The following is a 22,500-nucleotide window of genomic DNA, read 5'->3' as shown; positions in this document are numbered from 1 at the left end:
TGTGACTTTTTTGCATTTTAAATGGGGGCATAATACTTGGGAATATTTTGAAATATGGAGCTACTGTAACCTGCTAATTAGCCTCTTCCAAATACGTTTGCCATTTTTGTGGTTTTGCAATAGAAGTTTAATTTTAACCCGAAATACCAAATGACTGACATTAAATCAGGAAATGGCACATGGAAGCTGAAATTCCAGTCTTTGGAGGGCCCATCACCTCTACCATGAAGATGAGGAGTCTTCTAAGCTGGTATTTGTCTTGGCCTTATTGGCGTACTCAGCAATGTGGTTTTCCTGCTGCTCACCTTCTCAGTGGCCTCTGTGTGAACACCTCTACAGGTCTTCCAGGATCTGTTGAGTGGCTTACTCTAGCTGAGGGCTACGTTATTGACTCATTAAGTAATTTTGAAATCAGCCATTAGATCACAAAACTTAGATGGGAGGAGAAGAGGAAAAATACCATATCCTCTTTTGCAACATATCTATGCTTTCCTCATGTATGCTGGCACCGCTTCCATTTTTTTCTTGGTGTTAGGTTTGTTGTTATTGTTGTTTTTACTAGGCAAGAGGGTCAGCTCTTAGAAGCTCTTTCCAGTTAAGCCATAGATACCGTCTGAGAAAGAGTGTCATACTGTATTATCTCTCTCCCCACCCTTAGCAAGGTAGCAAATGCTGGGAAAGTTATCAGCTTGCAATGTTGTGTTTAGTTACATTATATTCTGCTTCAGTAACAAATCTACTTAGATAAGGTTGAGGACCAAGCCATAGACCCTCAGTTAAGACTAGATTTGACTACGTGTGACAAAAAATCCCCAAACAAACCAGGATAATAGTGGTTTATACATGACAGCAGGTCGTTTCTCTTTCTGACATAAAAGTCTTAGTCCAGAACATTTCTTCAAGTCAGGGACCCAGAATCTCTCTACCTTATTGCTCAGCTATGTGAGACCTTGGGCTCATAGTTCAAGGTGGTGTCACCCATGTTCTAGGAAACAAAAATAGAAGAAATGTAAAGAACCTGGGGAAAGAATGCAGATATGCTATCTCTTAGAGCAGGTGTTCAAAGGCTGTCCAACGCATTCCTACTCAATTCATTAACAAGAATGTTTTCATATGGTAACAGTTGCACACGTGGCCAATAAACATAGCCTTTATTATAGGCAGCTATTTGTCCAGCTACAAGTCAGGGGTGTTTTGCCATAGAGGAAGAGGAGAATGTATTTTGGGAGTCAACTAGCAGTCTTGGTGGCCAATTAGCTTTCTGAGGAAGAACCTTATAGAGTTCCAGGGTAGTCCTGGTCTTGAAACTATTTCTTGGAGGAGAACACTGAATATGTCAGTAACCTCTATTCCAATAACTGTCCCCCTTCCCTGTTAACTACATGGGTCTATAGAACCAGAGCAGTAAAATATTCAGAGAAGAGCATCCAAGATAACAAAAGTACTAAAAAGTTGTGCCACTTATGGAACAGCTGAAGGTACTGAGCATCTTTAGCTTAGAGGAAGGAAGAGCTGGCAATGACACAGGATTTTCACATATTTGAAGTGTTGTCTTATGAAGGGTCTGGATAGACCTGGAGTAGCAGTCTAGCCAGTGAGTACCTGTTATAAGTAGAGTAATATGAGTTCAATATACAGAAGGAAATTCTAATCATAAGAGGTGTCTCGGAAGGTGGTGGGCACACATTTACTGTCATCTGCCTACCACTGCTAGTTGCTGAGGAGAAAATAGTCAGCAAAGAAGGTTTGATTCTTGCCCTGATGACACCTGCAATCTAATGAGGAAGACAGAAATTGATCAGATAATCATACCTGTATGACCTGTAAGTCATAAAGGCTCTTAGGCTATTGGCTCTGAGAGAAGCAAGGGACAGTCAATCATTTGTAGACTTCATATAGAGAGGATTTGTGCTTGTGTAGAGTCTAAACTAAATGACTCGTGGTCTCTTCTGGTTCCTTCCCAGAAATGTGCTTTAGATAGTTACACCTTGAGAAGAATGGGAGAGATTTGCCTTGAAGGACCAAGTGAATTCCAGATTTGTGGGACTGCCAAAATGGACTTTCTAAAGTTCCACACTAGGTCACCATAACGAAGCCAGATTGTGCTAATCTTTTGATAGAGCAGGTTGGTCGAACACATGTAAATTGAATGAGTTGAGAACTCGAAGACTTGAAATAGTGAGTTTTAGAGAAATAAAGACCCTGTAAAATCTGTAAAATTTCTGAAAAGTTTCTGAAAATCCTGATAAGTTTTCCCACTGAGGACTTAAAAAAAAAAACATAAAAAAAAAAAAAAAAACAAACAAAAAAAACTCCCAACTCCCTTTGCCCAAGAAAACAACCGGGAAAGAAATCATACAACTCTTTTTCAGCTCTCCCAATGTCTAAATATATCAATATACAAAACATGATAATTTTATGAGTGAAACAAGTTATACATAATGCATTTCTATGTTCCTAAACGAACAGCATGACTTTATATCTGTAAAGGGCACTAAAAATAAGCTTTGCATATATTTCATTCCCCTGCCCCCAAATTTTCTTTGAAGAAAAAAAAATTTTTTTTTGTTCCTCCATGGCTTAAGTTTTCTAAAAAATCATGCATCTAGCCTGTTCTTTTGTTCTTGCTGTCTTGTAGCATGTGTTCTATTCCTGTAAAGTTTATCATATGAAATTAACTGTTCTTTTAGCCTAACTGATATATAAGATTTAACTCTGTATAAGGCCTCACATTTACCTGTTAGGGTGTCTAGAGGGCAAAGGATTGGGGACGATTGTTCTGTCAAAGGTGCTAGCCAAGGTGGGCTGCTTCATTTCTTCCCAGCTTTAGTTTCCATGGGGGCCTGCCAGGCACACTGACATGCAGTAAGTTTATCCAAAGGACTCAAGAGCCATACAGCTAGAGAGTAATTTGTCTTCTTGACATCCCTGGGAGGCATTCAGGCAAAAAAAGGCTGTTACTACTGGCGGGGATTGGCAAGAGGATCAGCTTGGAGTCTGGACAGAGTGGTTGAGGGGCAAGGGTCTTAGGCTTTGCCATCCACTCTGCTGGGCAATGGACAGACAGGTCACTCACTATCTCTGAGGCCTCGATTTGCTCACTGAAGGATGAGGGTAGTGCACAAAATCTCCATGGTCCTCTTGGTTCTACCATCCCAAGAATCTTTTATCCTGACCTCACATTCCAAAGTAAGAAGGTCAGGGGTTTGATCTAAGGTAATAAAATAGATTAATGGGAGCATTGTGCCTCCTTGGTTCTGAATGGCACCACAGTCTTTTGGATAGACATGTTTATCCAGGTAAATATGCTGGACAATCTTGGTTTACCATGGGATGGAGTGAAAATAAATCTGGGGAAAAGCAGCGTTGAGGGAAGAGCAAGTTCTTCCAGTGCCAAAAGGATTCTGTGTCATAGCAGTAAGCACCTTCCATGCCTACTTTAGGCTGTGTCACCTTGATATCTTTTGGGGAGTAGAGTTGGAGAAGGAATGATCCCTCAGTGTCTGGTGCTGTTTTGTTGGCTTATTTCCTCCAAAAGCCTTCCCCTTGAATCCCTGGCTTAGTTTGTAATCAGCCAGCTTGCTCCTGGCTTTGAGCTATTCCTGACCAATGTAATAATGCCTGGGCTACTCTCCCCACTATGGTGATGGAAATGGGCTGAGTTGCTGGGTGACACTTTTGTCCTAGTGGTACAAGAGTCCTTGGGGCTCCTTTGCCCTTCCAGAAATGACTTCAAGGGCAGGATTGCCAAGAGGCTGCCAGGGAGTCTGGCCTTGTTTTGTCTCCAGGCTGGTTGGCAAACCCGAGAGGCTGAGATGAATCTGAATTTAGGAGTGCTTAATGCTGATTTAAAACTTAAGCTGTGTTCTTGGAACTAACCTGCATCTATAAACTTTTGAGTGGATTGCAATCAATATGTAAAATGAACATACGTGCTCTTTCAAAAATGACTAATCTCCACTCAACCACACTATTTCCTTTCTTGCTGCCCACATTGTAACACCACAAGGGTGGTTCTATTTATTGTCAATAAAGGCACTTCTTAGATTTCTTAGATCTGAAAATGAAAAGAAATGCTTTAGTTTGTATATGAGGTGATGTGGGTTTTTATGCATGTAGAAAGTAATTTTGAAAAATTGGAAATAACCTAAACTTCCATCAAAGAAGCACTGATAATTTATGGTAATTCATAAATGAAATACCAGGCAACATAGAAAATGATTACATAGATATTCTGTTGATACACTTTGTTGATAGACTACACTGATATGTCAAATAAGAAGGTTAAAACTATGTGTAAGAGGTGATCTTATTTTTGCAAAAAAAAAAAGTGTGTATGTAAATGTACAGTATATGTGCATAGTATATATGGTGTCTGCTTCTATACTGTAAGCATTGAGAAAAGCCTGGAAGAGAGGACTCACCTAGGCATCTGTAGTAAAGGGACAAGAAGAAGAACTTCCAGTGTCCATGTGGCCAGGATCCAGGGCCTTAATGTTTTCACTGCATTGTTTAGGTATTGTCACCTTGATTTCTGGTGCTCTGAAGTTGCCTAGTCTAAAATATTTGAACAGTGTGGCCTACTATGACTGATGGAAATATGGGTGGTTGTGTTTTCTGCTCACCAGATTAAATTTTTTCCATAATGAGCATTTATTACCTCTGTGATGAAATAGTAAAAATAAGAAAAAGGGATTCAGGTGAACATTCTTTCTTGGGATGTTTTGGTTGAAAGTAATTGGAGTATTATTTCTAGTCCAAATCACTGAATCAACTTCCTCCCCTTACTCCTTTTTGGCTCTAAGTCCTGCATACTCCATTATTTTGTGTAATCATATCCCTTTCCAAGTAATGGAGATGTCTTGACACACGGAAGAATGGGCCTTCCAAAAGAAAAGTTGTTCCTGTTCCATTTGGGTGGATAATACTGACCTGTAGGGCACAAACATTGTCTGGGAAGCCAGAGGAGAAAACCAGAAGTAGCCAGAGAAAGAAGAATGGGTTGATACATGGAGGTTAAATCATCACAGTGGAAAATTGAATTATTGTTCTCACTCCTCCACAGCATTCAGAGATGATTGATTAATCATCAGCACCCTTGCTGTGGGCTTCATGGTTGATTCCTGCCCGTAAACTTTGGGTTTGGCCGAAGAGATTATTAACGGATGGGACTTGCCAGAAGCTTGAAAAAAGCCTGTGCATTCAGGCTGCTCTGTTTATATATCAATAATCTACCACTAGAAGGACTTCCTCCAGGTAGCTGGTGCCCAGTCAGCTGGGGCCCCAAAATAAACCTACATGCCTATAGCTGTATCCACAGTCTGGAGCCAAGGATAGCTGAAATGCAGCCTGAAGTGGAGCTCCCCAGCCTCGCCTCACCTAGCCTAGATCAGCTGAATCACAGTCAGTCTTGCAGATTTGTGAGTACGAGACTAAATCCTTGTTGTTCTGAGCCACTGAGTTTTGGGGGTGGTTTATTATGTAGCCTTATTGAGGTAAGAGCTGACTGCTATACTGGTCTAACTGCTAAACAGACTCTCCTGAGTCCCTACTGGCTGAAAGGGGAATTCTGGCTGCTTCTGCATAATAGGTATGCAAGAACCATCCAGAGATGTTATGATGAGAACCTGGGAAGGAAAATAATACAGTCAACGTGACTTCCCATCCTTCCTAACCAACTGCCACTAATTTTTCATCCAGGGCAAATGTAGCTTTCCTTACTTGGTTACAAATGCATTCCAGCATCATCTGAGCTCTTCAAATTGAGGGTTACATTGCTAACATTCTAGCTCTAAGTCCACAGTAATTCAGTTTGCTGTTATCGCCTGACCAGTGAGTGAGTCATTAGGAACAGTTTACCAGCCCGGAAGCCCAGACTATACCACTGACTCTGAATTTTCTGTCAACCCTACTATTCTTCACAAGACCTCTTTCCTCCCATTTTAGCTTTGCTCTTAGCGTGAAGTCCAGTAGGCTGCTGGACAAATCAGAGGTCACGGTAGAGAATGGTAGTGGAAAATCACAGACATGGGGGCAGGGATATTGGATGTAGTTTGCTTTCTGTCCAAGAACTTTGCAATCTGGGGGGCTTTCCTTGAAGCCAGGATTGCGTTTCGATTCCCAAGTGCAAGCATTATCCAGATTCACCCTCTCCTTCTGTGCTTGGCAGGAACTGTAGAACTCCCTTGGATGCTTGCCTTATGTGCCATCAATTGTTAATGCTCGTTAGATGGTGGCAACACAGTCCCGGGGTGGCACTCTCGAGGAACACAGACTTAGGGATATTAGCACATAGAGGTCATCTGACAGCTTTCCTGTAACAATGAGGAAGTGAGTGCCAGTCACAGCCCCCACACAAAGTGCACCCAGAAACAGTAGGGCTGGAGCTGGGAGCTGGAACAGCAGACCTCCTTACACTGGCTTCTCTTGGTTTCCATAGATCTCCACCTTTCCTATTTTCTACAAGAATATCCACTGAGAGTTAATTTACTTATGGGGTTCACTCTTTAAATCAATGAACTTAAAAAAGCTTTAAGAGTCACAAATTGCCAGTGTCAGCAGTTTGGAAAATATGGAAAGGAGCAAACGAAACACCAAAATCACCTGTGATCTCCCAGCACAGACATCATCAATGCTGATATGCTTTTGAATCATCCGACCTCACAGTCTGTTGTGTGGCATACGGGTCATTTCATTTAAGAATTTTGTAGAAATCACTTCTCTTTCCCACTTCGTATTCTTTTTTTATTATTATTATTTTATTTATTTATTCATGAAAGACACAGAGAGAAAGAGAGAGGCAGAGACACAGGCAGAGGGAGAAGCAGGCTCCTTGCAGGGAGCTGGATGGGAGACTCGATCCCAGGACCCCAGGATCACGCCCTGAGTGGAAGGCAGATGCTCAACCGCTGAGCTACCAGGCGTCCCTCCCACTTTGTATTCTTTGATAACCCTCCATTCTCATTACTGAAAAACAGTAAGATCTACTTAACTTTTCCAGTATATTTGGCAGTTTACTTTTCCTCCCATTTTTACTGTCATAAATAACGTGATGAGAATTCTTTCCCAGAAGGAGAAAGGGAGGTACTTTGGAAAGCACTGATATTGTGTGGTGAGGTGGACACAGTCACTGCATTGTTATTCACAAATAAGTTTATATTACATTTTTGGAAAGCACTATAAAGATCCTTAAACACTTTCATATCTTTTGACCATAAGATTACTAAATTTCAAGAAAACAATCTGGAATATAAACAAAGACCTATGTTCAAAATTTTCTTTGCAACGTTTTGTTTTATCAATAGCAAAAGATCGAAAAGATAAATTCCCTGTATCAGGAATTTAGTTAAATAAATGATGGTTTATTCTTCTGATTGAAAATGGTATTTATAAGGGTTTTGACTAATAATGGAAAATGTTGATTGTCAGTTTAAAAAAATGATACAAAATTGTGTGTATTGTATGAACTTAACTCTGAAACAACACGCATGGGAGAGAACTCTACCAAATATTAGTGCAAGATTGATTTTCCCCCCTTCTTTGTACTTTTATATCATCTTAAATATATTACTTTTATAATCAGGAAAAATTGTGTTGTTGTTCTTTATACTCACTTATTAGAGATGAGATCACTTCCAGGGAAGGGAGGTATGACTGGTCTGTGTGGCTTCTCCTTCCTTCCTAACAAGAAACATTCAGAACATGGAAGAAGTCACACCCCAGTTCTCTTACCCCTATAAACAAGATCAGTGCCTTATTGTGTTCGGCTTAACTTGATCTGACCTCCAGTTGGGTTTTCCTGAGTATATTTTTCTATTTTTCCCTAATTCAATTTTCCTAGCTTTCAGACATTTCAGTGCTTTCTCCAGAATGAATTAAAGCACATATGTTGGGTTTAACCCTAAATTTTTCTCTTAATTTTGTTTTTGTTTCAAATCTCAGGTAATGTTATTTTTCAAGTTGTGTGTGTGTGTGCATGTGTGTGAGTGTGTGTATGATTTTGTTGAGATATAATTTACAGACCAGGCAAGTCACCTACTTAAAATGTACACTTGAATGGTTTTTATTATTTTTTTTAAGTTTTTTTTTTTTTAAGATTTTATTTATTCATGAGAGACACAGAGAGAGAGAGGCAGAGACACAGGCAGAGGGAGAAGCAGGCTCCACGCAGGGAGCCTGACATGGGACTCAATCCTGGGTCTCCAGGATCAGGCCCTGGGCTGAAGCAACGCTAAACTGCTGAGCCCACCACAGCTGCCTGGTTTTTATTATTTTCATGACAATCAACTTTAGAACATTTTCATCATCCCACACACAAAAAAACTCTGTACCTCTTTTTTTTTTTAAAGATTTTATTGAGAGAGAGAGAAAGAGAGAGAAAGAGAGAGGCAGCATGAGTGGGAGGGACAAAGGGAGAGGGAGGAGAGAATCTCAAGTAGAGCCTCATATGGGACTCCATCCCAGGACCCTGAGATCATGACCTGAGCCGAAACCAAGAATTAGACACTTAACTGACTGGGCCACTCAGGCACCCCAACCTTGTACCTCTTAATAATCACTCCCATTTTCTCCAGTGCACTCAACCCACTCACCCTGGGTAGTCCACTAATCTACTTTCCATCTCTATAGATTTGTCTACTCTGGACATTTTACGTAAGTGAAATCATACAATATGTAATTTTTGTGACTGGCTTCTTTGAGTCAGCATAATGATCTTGAGGCTCATCCATGGTATAGCATGTAACAATACTTTATTCCTTTTTACTGCCAAATGGTATTCGATTATGTGGATTTACCACAGTTTATTTACCTCTTCATCAGTTGATGGACATTTAGATTATTTTCAGTTTTTGGTTATTACGAGTAATGCCACTGTGAACATTGCATCCTAGTTTTTATTGTGAACATATGCTTTCATCTCTCTTGGGTATTTCATAAGAGAATGAAATTGCTGGCATAGGTAATAACTCTATGTTTGACTTTTTGAGGAATTGCTGTACTGTTTTCCAAAGTAGCTGCTCCATTTTACATTCCTGCAGCAATGTATGACATTTCTGCTTTCTCCACACTGTTGCGGTACTTGTTATTATCCCTCTTTTTTATTACAACCACCCTAGTGGATATGAAATGGTCTCTCATGGTTTTGATTTGCATTTTTCTGATGGCTAATAATAATGAACATCTTTTCATGTACTTATTGGCCATTTTTAGATCTTCTTTGGAGAAGTAGCTATTCAGATCCTTTACCTATGTCTTCATTGGATTACTAGTCTTTATTATTGAGTTGTAAGAGTTCTTTATATATTCTAGATACAAGTCCCTTATTGGGTATATTATTTGTAAATATTATATGCTGTGGGGTTTCTTTTGTTTTTTGTTTTTAAAGATTTTATCTGTTTATTTGAGACAGAGAGAATGAACACAAGCAGGGAGGAGGGTCAGAGGGAGAGGGAGAAGCAGACTTCCACTGACCTGAGAGTCTGATGTGGGGCTTGATCCCAGGACCCTGAGTTCATGACCTGAGCCAAAGGCAGATGCTTAACCAACTGAGCCACCCAGGCACCCCTTGTGGATTGTTATTTTACTTCCTTGATGGTGCCCATTGCACAAAAGCTTTTAATTTTGATGGAGTCCAATTTATCTATGTTCCCCTTTTGTCACTTGTACTATTGGTGTCATTTCCAAGAAGGCTTTGTTTAACCCAAGGCTGTGAAAATCTACTCATATTTTCTCCTAAAAGTTTTAGAGTTTTGCTCTTATATTTAGGTCTCTCAACCATTTTGAGTAAATTTTTGTGTATGGTGTGAGGAAAGGGTGGCTATAGACTTAAATTGTAGATTAAAATTCATATGTCAAAGCCAGGACCTCTGATGTAACCGCATTTGAAGATAGGGACTTTAGGAGGTAATTAAGATTAAATGAAGTTACAAGGGTGGGGACCCAATCTGATAAGACTGTGGCTTGTAAGAAGAGGGGGAGAGGGATCTTTTCCTCCACCATGTGAGAAGGCAGCCATCTGTAAGCCAGGATGAGAGGTCTCACAGAATCCAATCTTGGACTTCCAGCTTCTAAAACAGAAAATGAGTTGCTGTTGTGGAAGCCACCCACCCTATGGTATTTTGTTATGGTGGCCTGAGTTGACTAACAGAGAAGTCCAACTTCATTCTTTTGCATGTGGATATCCAGTTGTCTCAGTACCACTTGGTGAAAGGACTATTCTTTCGCATTGAATTTTCTTGGCTTCAGTTGCTCTTAAACGAGCTCATGACTGAGAAAGCAATCCAACCAAATCATCTGTGAGCAGAGGAGAAACAGTGAAATAAATAACACCATTCCCCTCCTCAGTTCATAAGTAGGTTAGGACATTCTAGAATTTTGATCTGAAGCTTTGTCTATGCTAAGCATGAACTTTTGAATCTCCCTTTCTTTGCCAGCATTTGATAGTACCTCAGTAACCTTGCATCTGTTTCTATTGGCAAGATAAGCAAGTGACATCAGGCACGTAAGACTCCAGTGCCTTAAGAAAGGCTGTTCTTATGTTCTGGAGTTTAGCTGGTGTTACTGTGAGGAGAAAGGGGTGGGAAGGAAGGGAGGAGGAGCCAAAGAGGACATGTGGGCAAGTGAATACATATTTACTAACAACTTTAGTTACAAACCTATAGATTTTTACGGAAATCTAAACCCCAACCAAAGAAAGAAAAGCTTTGTCTATCCAGTTCCTTTTCCTCATAATCCATGGCCAAGTTTAATTCCTGCTCCAAACCAACACTGAAAGAGAAAAAAAAGCAACAACAACAAAAAACCCTTTTGCTCCTTGCAGCACACAATGGATTCATTGATCTGAGAACAAGTTAGTTCAATTGCTTGCTTTACCTTGCTGCTGGGGAAAAAACAAAAACCTCCTATAAAAACATGGTTTGTGGGAAAAGGTGGGATTACTCAAAAAAGCTTTCCTTTGTTTCTGTGGACACTCTACAGAGCTGGAGTTGTGTAGTGAAAGGGGCATGGGCTAAAAGTCAGGTCTTGTAGATTGTTCCTGGCTAAGCTACTGATCCAGCCAGTGGCCTAGGCATACCCAGAAGTCTTCTCAGGTTACCTGAAAGAAAAAAAAAAAAAAAAAAAGGAGACAAGCACAGTGATTCCTCCATAAGACCACACTGTTGGATTGCTACCCTTCAGCTTTCAAGGACTCCACGGTGAATCCCTGGAGACAAAGAGAGCAAGAGTCTTCCCTCTACCCTTCTACACTTTGGATTGGAATAGAGGACTGAAAACTAAAACCAGCCAGGCTGACACTTGTGTGCACACCTCAGTTAGCAATGTGGCCAGGTGTCCTCAGTGAGACAGGTAATTCTTGGGGGGATTTTCTGTTCACATGTTCAAAGCTGAGATGAAGTTTGCACAAACCTTTTGGTCCAGAGCATGGAATGCCATGGGCATGATTCAGATTTTCACATTCTGCATGCATTGGTATCTTTGAGAAGGAAAGCAAAGAAGCTGATGAGGCAGCCTGATAGAATCTGTTCCCTCTTCTTCATGGAGGGGACATCTTGGCTAAATCTGCTCTTGCCCAGCTCCTTCCCTGCTTCGTCAACATAGCATTTCTGGAAGCTGATGTGGCTTTGGGTCACAGCCTGTTACAAGAATAACCTTTTTGTAAGATTTAGTAGGCCTGAGTGTCTTTTGTTCCCCCTTCTTTATTACATCATGCATAACTACATGTGAAATTCAATTCTTCTTGTTGCTTAGGAGATGGGCAGAGTCCCTAAAGTCTGAGAATATTACAATAGGTGCTAAATAATTCCACATTATAAAAGAATATGCAGTTGGATCACTATTCCAGACATACAAAGAAATAGTAAAGCCCAGATCTGCCAGGATTAATTCTCACCCACCTGCAACCTTTATTTATTTATTTTTTAGAAAGATTCATTTATTTATTCATTCATGAGAGGCACACAGAGAGAAGCAGAGACACAGGCAGAGGGAGAAGCAGGCTCCCTGCTAGGAGCCCGATGGAGGACTGGATCCCAGGACCCCGGGATCACAACCTGAAGCAAGGGAGACACTCAACCACTGAACCAGGCATCCCAAGAAAGGCAATGCTATTAAGGTATTTGCTAGAGCAATAGGCTTAAACTGAAACTAGCCCGGCAACCAGGGCATATGGTCACCCTCGTGTTCAGGTGACTGTGTTGGAGATTCCTATAACCTTTGCAACTGCCTCCCACAAGTGTCAGCTTTGCCTAACTACCAGGCCCTGCAGATACCAACATGAGGTCACAGTAGCCCCAGTCATATAAGGCAGATGCCCTATCCCTCTAGCCCCCCTTGAATCTGACCTGGAAGGGATCAGGAGCAGCAGCTGGCCAGGGTGGGAGGGTCGGGTGGGGGAGACCAGGAGGAAGATGGCCATGCAACCCTCCCTGCCTCCAGGCAAATAGTTGGTGTCTGAAGTACAGCCTTGCCAGAAGACCAGAGACTCTCCAATCTAGATAAAAGTTCTGAATTTGGATGATTACCATGGCCTGGATATTTAAAATACTAAATGAGGCTGTTTTTGTGACTGAAGATGATCCAGGTGCCTAGGAACGATCAGAAAAGCTACCAGACCGGTCTGAAATCTCAACCAGTGCCAGAGAAAGAACTGCTTACAAAAGGGATTTATTTATTTTTTTTGGTAAAGATTATATTTATTCATGAGAGACACAGAGAGGCAGAGACACAGGCAGAGGGAGAAGCAGGCTCCATGCAGGGATCCCAATGCGGGACTCTATCCCAGGACCCGGGGATCACAACCTGAGCTAAGGGCAGACACTCAACCGCTGAGCCACCCAGGTGTTCCCTACAGAATGGATTTAAAGGGACAGCAGGAGAAAGACGAAATCTTTCCTACCATCGAGACCTACTGAATCTACTTCATTCATTAAAATATAACTAAAAGAGGACGTGGGCACCTCATCTATATCGGGCTCAAACAATGATTACATAAATCTAGTGTGAGGTTTCGAGAAGCTTCCCACAGTGCTGTGCATAACCAATCATTCCTCACTCCCTGAGTTGTAGTGGGACTGGCAAGGGATCTGCTCCCATTGACTTTAGCTCAGAAGATTGTGGATATGGGGTCCAGCACATGCTTGGCACCCGAGAAGCATCAATGAGTATAAGCTAGTATGATTTCCTGAGCGTCCACTGTGGGCCAGAGGCATATATTTTCCCACTTCATATTTAATCCTAAGGTCTCATTCTTCAGTTGTAGAGTTACAATTCTCACCAGGGTTCTTTCTGCTACAGCTTGTTCCATTCCAGAGCTGCTAAATTCTTGAAGAACAGAGAGAAGAAGATGCATTTTATTAGTTTTGTAGGCTGCTTTGCAGTTCAGTGTGGTGGTCGAGAGTAGGGAGCCTGGAAACAGGTGGCCCGAGTTCAAATCCTGTCCATGAGCCTTATGAACCATGTGACCTTGAGAAAGATAGGCAAACTTTCTGTGTCCTATGAAGGAATCAGAGGCAGCAGCTGGTGAGTGTGGAAGGGTCCAGTGGGAGAGAGAGGAAGGAAGATGGCCATGCCAACTTCCCTGACTACAAGCAGCTAATACAATTAGTATATAATACAAATATATTTTAAAAAACAAATATTATTATACTGTACAAATAACTTTATTGGGATCCCTGGGTGGCTCAGCGGTTTGGCGCCTGCCTTCGGCCCAGGGCATGATCCTGGAATCCAGGGATCAAGTCCCACATCAGGCTCCCTGCATACAGCCTGCTTCTCCCTCTGCTTGTGTCTCTGCCTCTCTCTCTCTCTCTGTCTGTGTCTCTTATGAATAAATAAATAAAATTTAAAAAAACACAAATAACATTATTGCTTAGAGCAATAATATTGATATCTATTTTACAGGGTTGTTGTGAGGTTTAAATGAGCTAATCCACCCAAAAAGCTTGAGAAGATTCTAGTATATGCTTTAAAACATTGGCTGTTGTTATTAATGGGCTTCAATGATCTCATTTCCTAGATGCGTGGAGCACAGAACTCTGTCTGGCCCATGGGTTTAGTAAAGAGTACATCTTGGAACTATGGCACTTCGGATCAGTTTAGACTCTGCAAGCCTGACATTGTACTGCTCTCTCTAGTTGAGCAGGACCCCTCATGGCCTCTCGAGAAGGTCAGGTTCATCTTGTCTGGAGCCTTTGCTTATGCCGCCTCCATGCCTGCCCCTCCCTACTCCCCTCTGTCTGTGCAGAATCTATGTTCTTTCCAGTGTATTTCATTCCGGAGATTAGATCTGCATCTGTGATGACCGATTTCTTGTCCCATCGCTTCTCTCCCTTTTCATGTTATTTGCTTTTCTTAACAAAGGAAACTTGCAACTTCAGTTCAAATTTCCTTTAACAAAAATTTCCCAAAAGATAAAGTCCTTCTCAGGAGGCTACTTGGAACAGGAATCTGGGAGCTTCCTCTTTCCTTCTGTGTGTGGGCAGAGTTTCCTGTTTGCCTGGAATGTTAGGGTAGCCTATCCCCCAATGGTTCTGGGAGGAAAGGACCCTCTGGGAGGCCTCTCCCCAACATTTGTTAGAGGGGCCTCATGATGAACTCTGGTTACCCAAGCCTGAGAGGAGCTGCATCTGCTCCTCCCACTGCCAGCTCCATTTTTTTTTTTTTTGCATTTTCAGCTTAAATAACCGGATTCAGCACTGGTTCCACTACCAGCCTAGAAATCATAAGCAAAGACATAGCCTCCTAGCTAATTTTTTGCCTATACTTTTCAGAGCTCCCTACTCTACTGTAGACAAAAATCTATATTAAGGTGCTAAACGTGAGAGTGGCTTCAAGAAATCTGGCTTCAAAATGGGCCAAGAGTTCTTGTTAGGCAGCCAGATAATGGGCGACAGTGTTTGAAGTCGTACCAAGTGTCTGGTCAAAGCAGAGATGGCAAGATAAAAAAACCTGTCTTAGAAACTGGGAATTGGCAGATGCTAGAATTTTTTCCATGTTAAACAGCACATAAAGGAGACTAAGCTGGTCTGAAGGAAGGAGAAAGGACCAGGGCAAAAAAGGCTGGTGGGCAGAAAGCAGTTCCAGGTGAAGCACGACCCCTGAGGGTAGTGATGCCAGGACAGAGGCCAATAGACCAGGAGTCTGGATCCATGGTGCTGCCAAGAGGACTCTCAACCCAAAATATAGAGCTTGGGCCTGAAGTATACAGAGAAAGGAAACTTGTTCAAAAAAGGCAGTCCTGGGCAGTAAAGCATGGGAAAGCCTGGTGGATAAGAACTGAGTTTGAGGTCAGCCCCGTCATGTAGGAGCTGGCGACCTTGGTTAAGTTACTTATCTTCTGTGGCTTGGTTTCCTTGTTTTGGAAATGGGGCTGATAACCTACCTCCTACGTTGCTGTAAGAATTAATTGAGATGATACATCTCAAGTGCCTAGTGGAGACCTAATACAGACAGAGCCCTCAACCAACAAATGTCACCTGGTGGAAGTAGTCAGTGTGGTGTTCCCAGGGTAGCACCTGGAATGAACAGTTAGTCTGGAAGAGGGGAGGGCTATGTTGACAAAGATAACTTTTTTTTTTTTAAGATTTTATTTGTTTGAGAGAGAAAGGGAGGGAGAGAGTACACATGTGCATGAGTGGAGCAGAGAGGCACAGGGAGAGGGAGAAGCAGGCTCCCCACGGAGAAGGGAGCCTGATGTGGGGCTCAATCCCAGGACCCTAGGATCACAATCTGAGCAGAAGGCAGACACCCAATCAACTGAGCCACTCAGGAGCCCTGACAAAGAGAACTTAATATGAAGCTGGATTCAGTAACAATGCTATGATTTCCCTCTTCATGGGTAGCTAGTCCTGGAATTCCTTATAGGCTGAAACAGTAGATTTCTACACCAAACAATTGACTTATTGGTGTGATAAGGAATCTGGGGTAGCCAGCTGAGACGAGGGTCAAGTTTAGAGTCTAGAGAAGAGTTACCTTTAATTCCTTGGGAGTAAAAACAACCTATTTTTCAGGAAGAGTCCGCCATGGTGAATTTTTTTTTTTTTTTTTTTTTGCCTATGTATAGTAGGAATGTGGAGATGTAAAATAATGCAGAGGTTAAGGGTTCAAGCCAAGCATTGTTCTCAGTCTTTAACGTCCATTAGAATCACCTCAAGGCCTTGCTGGGGCAGACAACAGGGCCTGAACTTCACAGCTTCTGTTTTTTGTTTTGTTTGGTTTTTAATATGTCCTCTCATATCTGTGCCTCTGTTTCTGCTCTTGCTATGTATACAGTACAATATTATTTGGGGCTGTTAAAGGCTTCATGTTAAATTTATAACTTAAAAAACTGGGCAGCCCTGGTAGTTCAGTGGTTTAACGCCGCCTTTAGCCCAGGATGTGATCCTGGAGATTCGGGATTGAGTCCCACGTCAGGCTCCCTGAATGGAGCCTGCTTCTCCCTCTGCCTGTGTCTCTGCCTCTCTCTCTCTCTCTCTCTCTCTCTCTCTCATGAATAAATAAAATCTTAAAAAAAAAATTTAAAAACTGAGTGGCTTAGTCAGTTGAGCATCTGACTCTTGGTTTCAGCTCAGGTCATTATCTCAGGGTTGTGGGATCAAGCCCCGTGTGGGATTTTGTGCTCAGCTTGGAGTTGGTTTCAGATTCTCTCTCCCTATCTCTCCACTCACTCTCTCTCTCTTTAAATAAATAAATAAATAAATAAATAAATAAATCCTTTTAAAAACCTGACTTTCCAGGTCTCTCTGCCTCTTTTTGTACCTTTTGGGGGGAAGTCACTAAATTCATTCAAGTTTTTAAAAAATTTTAACATTTAGTAAACTTTATAAAAGATTTTATTTATTTATTCATTTATTTGTTTGAAAGAGAGAGAGTGCAAGTTGGAGGAGGAGCAGGAAGCGAGGGACAAGCAGACTCCCAGCTGAGCATGGAGCTGGACTCAGGCCTCAATTATACGACTCTGAGATCATGACCTGAGCAGAAACCAAGAGTCTGGCACTTAACCAACTGAGCTACCCAGGTGCCCCAAATTGATTCAAGTTTTGAAATCCTCTGATATTATTTAAATTTTTATGCAGTCGTAAGTACCTTGAGAATAGCCATGTCATAAAGTTCAGTTAATTTGTTCGCTGGCTGATTATTACAATGACCTGTAACTGATTCCATCTGAGACCATAAAAACAGGTCATTAAGACAAATGAGTGGGTTCAGTGACTCGTAGACCCCTTGAGTTTATGAGATCTAAGTTGCCTGTTATGTCTTCTAAATATTTTATTAATTAATGAGAGCTGGAGATCAGAGCTGGGGTGCAGAGGTGCAAGGGCTCCTGGCTCCAGGGGTCCCAAGCAGACTGGACTCAGCCACTCACTGCTGCCAAAATCCAGAGGCAGAGAGATGACTGGTGGTAAAGCGAGAAAGGAATTTATTTCAGTGAGGTCAACATGGGGAGGACAGTGGACTAACATCTCAAAGACTGTCTCCCACCACAGTTTCGGATTCAATGGGTCTCGAACAGAGTTCCCAGGAGGTGCTGCTGGTCCAAGGACCATGCTCTGAAAACCACAGTTATGGAGTCCGATGGACTTGGTTTTAAATTTCTCTCTTCACTACTTTTACAACCTGAGCCAACATATACAACCTCTGGGAGCTTTGGTTTTCCCATTTGTAAATAGAACAATAATTCTTACCTCTTGGATTTGTTTTGAATATCAGTTGAAAAATATATGTAAAGCACCGACCACTTAAAGAAAGTCACTGTGAATGAGTGGATGGATGTTAGGGATGAACATAGCAGGAGTGGGAGGTTTAAAGACCTGGAACATCTGGGATTAGGAAGGGCATTCAGAAGCAGGGTGGAGAAGCCAAGCTGTTTCCCCTCTGGCTCCTGTCTGCTCCTGCTGTCATCAGGGACGTGGGAAGGGATGGGGATCGCGGGAGGCAGAAGCTTTGGAAGCCTTGGCAGAGGGATGGGACTTGGCTGTTTTCAGCAAAATAGATATTTCTGGCTGGGTTCTCAGCTTTGTAACTCAAGGCAGAGGCATGTCTAGAAGTATTTTGAAGTCAGAGAGATGTTCCACTGAAGGGTCAGCTGTTCCCATGTAAAGCTCTTGGGGCTGGATGTGGCTCCTCGGAGGACACTGTGTGCACAGGCCTTTGGGCTGGGGCTTGGTGGTCTCTGCTGCTCAGAATGTTCTTCTCCTCTGGCCTTGTCTGTGGAACTTGTAATCATCCTTTAAGGTGTTTTTGTCTCTGGAAAACTAATGGTCCTTCACAGGTGGATTTCCTTGTTAACACCTCTCTCTCTCTCTCTCTCTCCCCCTCTCGACTGTGAGCACTTAAAAAGCACAAACTTTAACTTGTCTTTATATGCCTTTTGTGTTCTCTAGCAAAAGGCTGGCTCCATAAATGTTTCATAAGGCATGGAGGAAGGAAGGGAGGAAGGATTTGCATTTTAAAAGTCACGTTTCTAGACGCAGGATTGACATCCTACCCTTCAGTTGCATCTTCCACACTTAACTCAGTGCCCCGAAGACATCAGGTGTTCAGTAAATACTTTACAAACGTTCCTGCTTTTCATTAGGACTTGCTCCATCTGAATTGGGTTTCAAGCTTGCTTAACTGCTTCAAACATCTTTGAGTTTCTTCCTTGCCCTCTGATTGTTTGCTTGCTTTACTCTTTTACGTGATCGAATCTTTATTTCATTCTCTCCTCTCCTGAGAATAAATTAATATATTGGACCTGTAGCTAGAGTCCCAATAAATAACTTTCTATTTAAATTTTGCTTTATTCTATATTCTCTGATTTTATCATTATAGTTTTGAATGATTTTAAGAATCTACCGGGTTGGGAGCTCTTTTCTCCCTGTGCTTTGCCTAACCCATGAAGGAAGAAGCCCCACTAACAAAGTCACCCTCTGGGGACCTGCTCCAGCTTGTGAACCTGTCAGCTTGGGCTGCCCTAACAAAATATACCACAGCTGGGGTGGCTTCGACAATAGAAATTTATTTTCTCTCGGTTCTGGAGGCTGGAAGTCCTTGACAAGGTCCCAGGGGCTTCAGTTCCCAGTGACAACACTTGTACTTGCAGATGGCTGTGTTTTGCTGTGGCCTTTCCTCTGCAATATATGGGGTGGAGAGAGAGAGAGAGCTCTGGTGTCTCTTCCTCTTCTTAGAAGGACACTATTTTCATCAGAGTAGGGCTCCACCACTATCCTCTCATTTAACTTCCCCTCCATAAAAGTCCTAGTTCCAAATACAGTCACACTGGGAGCTGGGGCTTCAATAGGTAAATTTTAGGGGGACACAATTTAGTCCATAGCCCCATGGTTGCTCCTCCCTACAAGTGGAGGAGGAGTTAATGGGATGACTAAGAGCCTGACACATCCATTGGGCTGATTTTTAGGGGCCAAGTGTGATGTAGAGATGGGGGCTCCTGCTCCCCTGGCCCTCTCTGTTGAGACTCAGGGGGCTGGTGTTGTGTGTTGCTCACATGTGGTGAGCAAGACAGTGAGGAGACTCATGCTGCCTGAGCCAGACAGACCCCTGCTCCATCTTTTCCTGCTTTTCAGCCTACTGCTGGGTGCGTAAATCAGGCCAGGGCTGCTCTACAGATGTGTCTGTCTGCAACTCTCAGAAGGAGCAGGACACCTCCTTCAACTCCAGTCCAAGCCACATTTGCCAATTGAACTTTATGAGAAAACACTGTCCTTGGAGCTTTTGAGCTATGCGACGACTCTATTTTAAATTGCACCCCTCCGTGGCCTAGCCTTTCCCAATTCCTGACTCTGCCCCTTTCTCTTTTCTCCATGGCACTTTTCCATTCTCTAACATTCCTTCGACTGAACCGTAAGAATCTTCTAATAGACTTTCAAAAGATTTTCTGAAAAAAAAAAAAATATGTTAACTGAAAGGTCAGAGTGTTGTTCAATGGAGGTAGGTGGGGAGTATATTTAACTTAGGAAATAATACTTTTAAGCACATTGGGTGAAGAGTCTATGAACTGTCATCCAATACCTAAAACTTGATTTTGGAGCAGAGGCAATATAAACAGGCTCTGTATCTTTGGCTCATGGAAGCTATGCGGGAAATGGTAATGATGATGGGGAACACTTACTGAATCCTTCAATGCTCAGGCCAGAATGCTAAGTGATTTACATGCATTTTCTCTTCTAAGTATTCCTGTGATGTAGCTAACAGCATTCATTTGATTTTACAGCTAAGGAAACTGAGGTCTAGTGAGGTAAAGTGACCAACATGGAGTCCAATTCAGGTCTGATGCGCGTGTTGCTCAGCTTACGCAAAGCATATTCTAACCATTAGAGCTGGCCAGCAATGAAGTGGAAGGATTACCACGTGGTCTCTTTGCTCTGAGCCTGATCCAGCAGAGGCTGGGTGACCATCTGTTAGGGCTGCTGCAGAAAGGAGATCGATTTAGACAATTTCTGAGTCTCTTTCCAACTGTAAGATCTTATGGAAACTTGACTGGCGGTCCTGTGGGAAGGAATTATATTTGTTCTTTGTAGCTCTGTTCAATAGAGTAGCATTTCTCAGGCTTTTCCATCTAGAAATCCCCAAAGTCAAAGGCAAGTGAATGGATACTCCTGGGAGGTCTGGGGCAGAGTTTCCAGAAGCAAAATTTTGTGTCAAATCTGAAAAACAAATTATTTGAACTTTATATTATACATGAAAATATGCTGTTTGTTTTAAATTAGAAATTTTAAATTAGTATTTTAAATGAGAAAATCTTTTCAAAAGAAGGGATATTCAACACAAAGCTTGAATTCCACCCCCACCCCCCCGCCATAAACCTTCATTTCAGTTTGGTTCATCAGGAAAACATGCCATACTTATTTTATGAGTTTACAAATCCCCAACACATTGCCAAGTCTCCCAAGGGAAACATTTATCTTAGTATGAGAAGTAAAGCTGTCGTGTTAAGACCAGTGGGGAGGAGTTATATAGAGGCAGATCAGATTTTATCCCAATGCAAGTGAGTCTTTCTAAGAGCTGCAGTGGTCCAGCAGTGAAAGGGAACCTTGAAAAAAAAGTAGTAAATAAGCAGCCAATGAAAAGTTCCCTAGCAGAGATGGCCCAAGGGTCTGGGTAAGTTAACAGGGGACTCCATATGGGGAATGCTCGTGCCAGAGCAAATTCATAGCCATGGTAAAAGGAACAGATGAGGCGCATGTTCTTCACCACTCAGAAAAGGTTTGTAGATTACTAGAGTAACAATGGCTAAAATATACGCCAGGCCCTATTCTCAAAGCTTCCATGTGTCATTTAGTTCTGAGTGACCCTTATTATTATCAATCCCATTTTCCAGATAGGGAAATAGAGGCACAGGGAAATTAAGTAAACGGACCCAATTTCTCACAACTGCTAAGAAGTAGAGCTCAACTTTGAACTCGGGCTATTAGGAGTGAGGGTGGAACTGGCTGTCTACCACCTGTCCCCTACCACCGGTCCCATACCACATGATGTCATCTCCTTGGTTTCCAGCTCTGACCTAGAAGGGATCTTGTCCACAGGAAGGAGACCTGGTGGTGAGTAGTCAAGACATCTGGACTCTGGTCCATACTTGGTCACTAACCAGGTGACCTTGGAAGGGTCACTTACTTTTCCTGTTTTTTCCACATGCTAATTCATTATTTCTGAGCCTGCCAAGAGGACCATAGTTTTTTACATATCTTTCATTAAAACTCAGAGAAATTGTGCCACATCATGTAGGAGTCCTACTGTGCTACCAGTAGGACTGAACTATATAGTAAAACAAAATGAAGCAAAGCAAACAACTAAAAAAAAAAAAAAAAAAAAAAAAAAAAAAAAAAAAGCAAAAAACCTATTGGAAAGTGCCTCTCTCTCCCTTGGATTTACTTTTCTAGCAGGTGGAATCCTGTCCCTGGGGGCTCTAGACTCTGTAGGGACTGTGTCTTTGGCTAGACCAGGGATTGTTCTTCATGGCTCCCAGCAGCATTATAACAGGGTTTACTGAACTCCTCTTACTCATGGTGTATTTGCAACTGCACAAAATTATGGATAGATTGTGTCCAGATGGCCGTCTGGTTTCTAGTTTTAATGGCCACATGATGCATTAATGTGGGACAGTGGCTTCAGCTGTGAATCATTTCTGGATTCCCTACTGCAATAGTGAGATGAGGAGGAATTTTCAGGATCTCCCAGGGAATCTCTGCACTAAGGTGCTCCCCTCCAAAAAACAATGGAGGCTGAGGGATGGGTGAAATAGATGACAGGAACTAACAGTACACTTATCATGATGAGCACTGAGTAATGAGGCAGAGAATTACTGAATCACTATATTGTACACCTGGAATGAATATAACGCTGTATGTTAGCTATGCTTAAATTATAATTAAAAACTTAATAAAGGAAAAAAACACAACAATGGAGCCACACTGATTATTGAGACTTTTCTCTTATCATAGCCCAGGATGGGTGAGGCAAGTGCCACACCATTCTTTCCAGGGTGTTCTTTAAATCATGAGAGGA

At 42.1% G+C, this 22,500-nt stretch overlaps 1 long non-coding RNA gene across 26 annotated transcripts in view; it reads left to right on the top strand.

Moving 5' to 3' along the window:
* Positions 1 to 22,500, top strand: part of LOC102151830 — a 67,261-nt gene that overhangs the window by 36,325 nt on the left and 8,436 nt on the right. For 2 of the 26 annotated variants that reach the window (XR_005379871.1, XR_005379846.1), the window contains exon 1: positions 5,154 to 5,420. The exons of 22 other annotated variants lie outside the window; for them this stretch is intronic. This is a non-coding gene — a long non-coding RNA (uncharacterized LOC102151830). Of the gene's footprint in view, positions 1 to 5,153; positions 5,421 to 20,893; positions 21,537 to 22,500 lie in introns of those variants that run through there. 2 more of the 26 variants (XR_005379864.1, XR_005379863.1) reach the window with 2 other exon arrangements.

This window comes from Canis lupus, chromosome 27 (genome assembly GCF_011100685.1).
Source record: "Canis lupus familiaris isolate Mischka breed German Shepherd chromosome 27, alternate assembly UU_Cfam_GSD_1.0, whole genome shotgun sequence".
Classification (NCBI taxonomy): domain Eukaryota; kingdom Metazoa; phylum Chordata; class Mammalia; order Carnivora; family Canidae; genus Canis; species Canis lupus.
The sequence above is the reverse complement of the archived record's forward strand: the minus strand, read 5'-3'. Positions and strand labels throughout refer to the sequence as shown.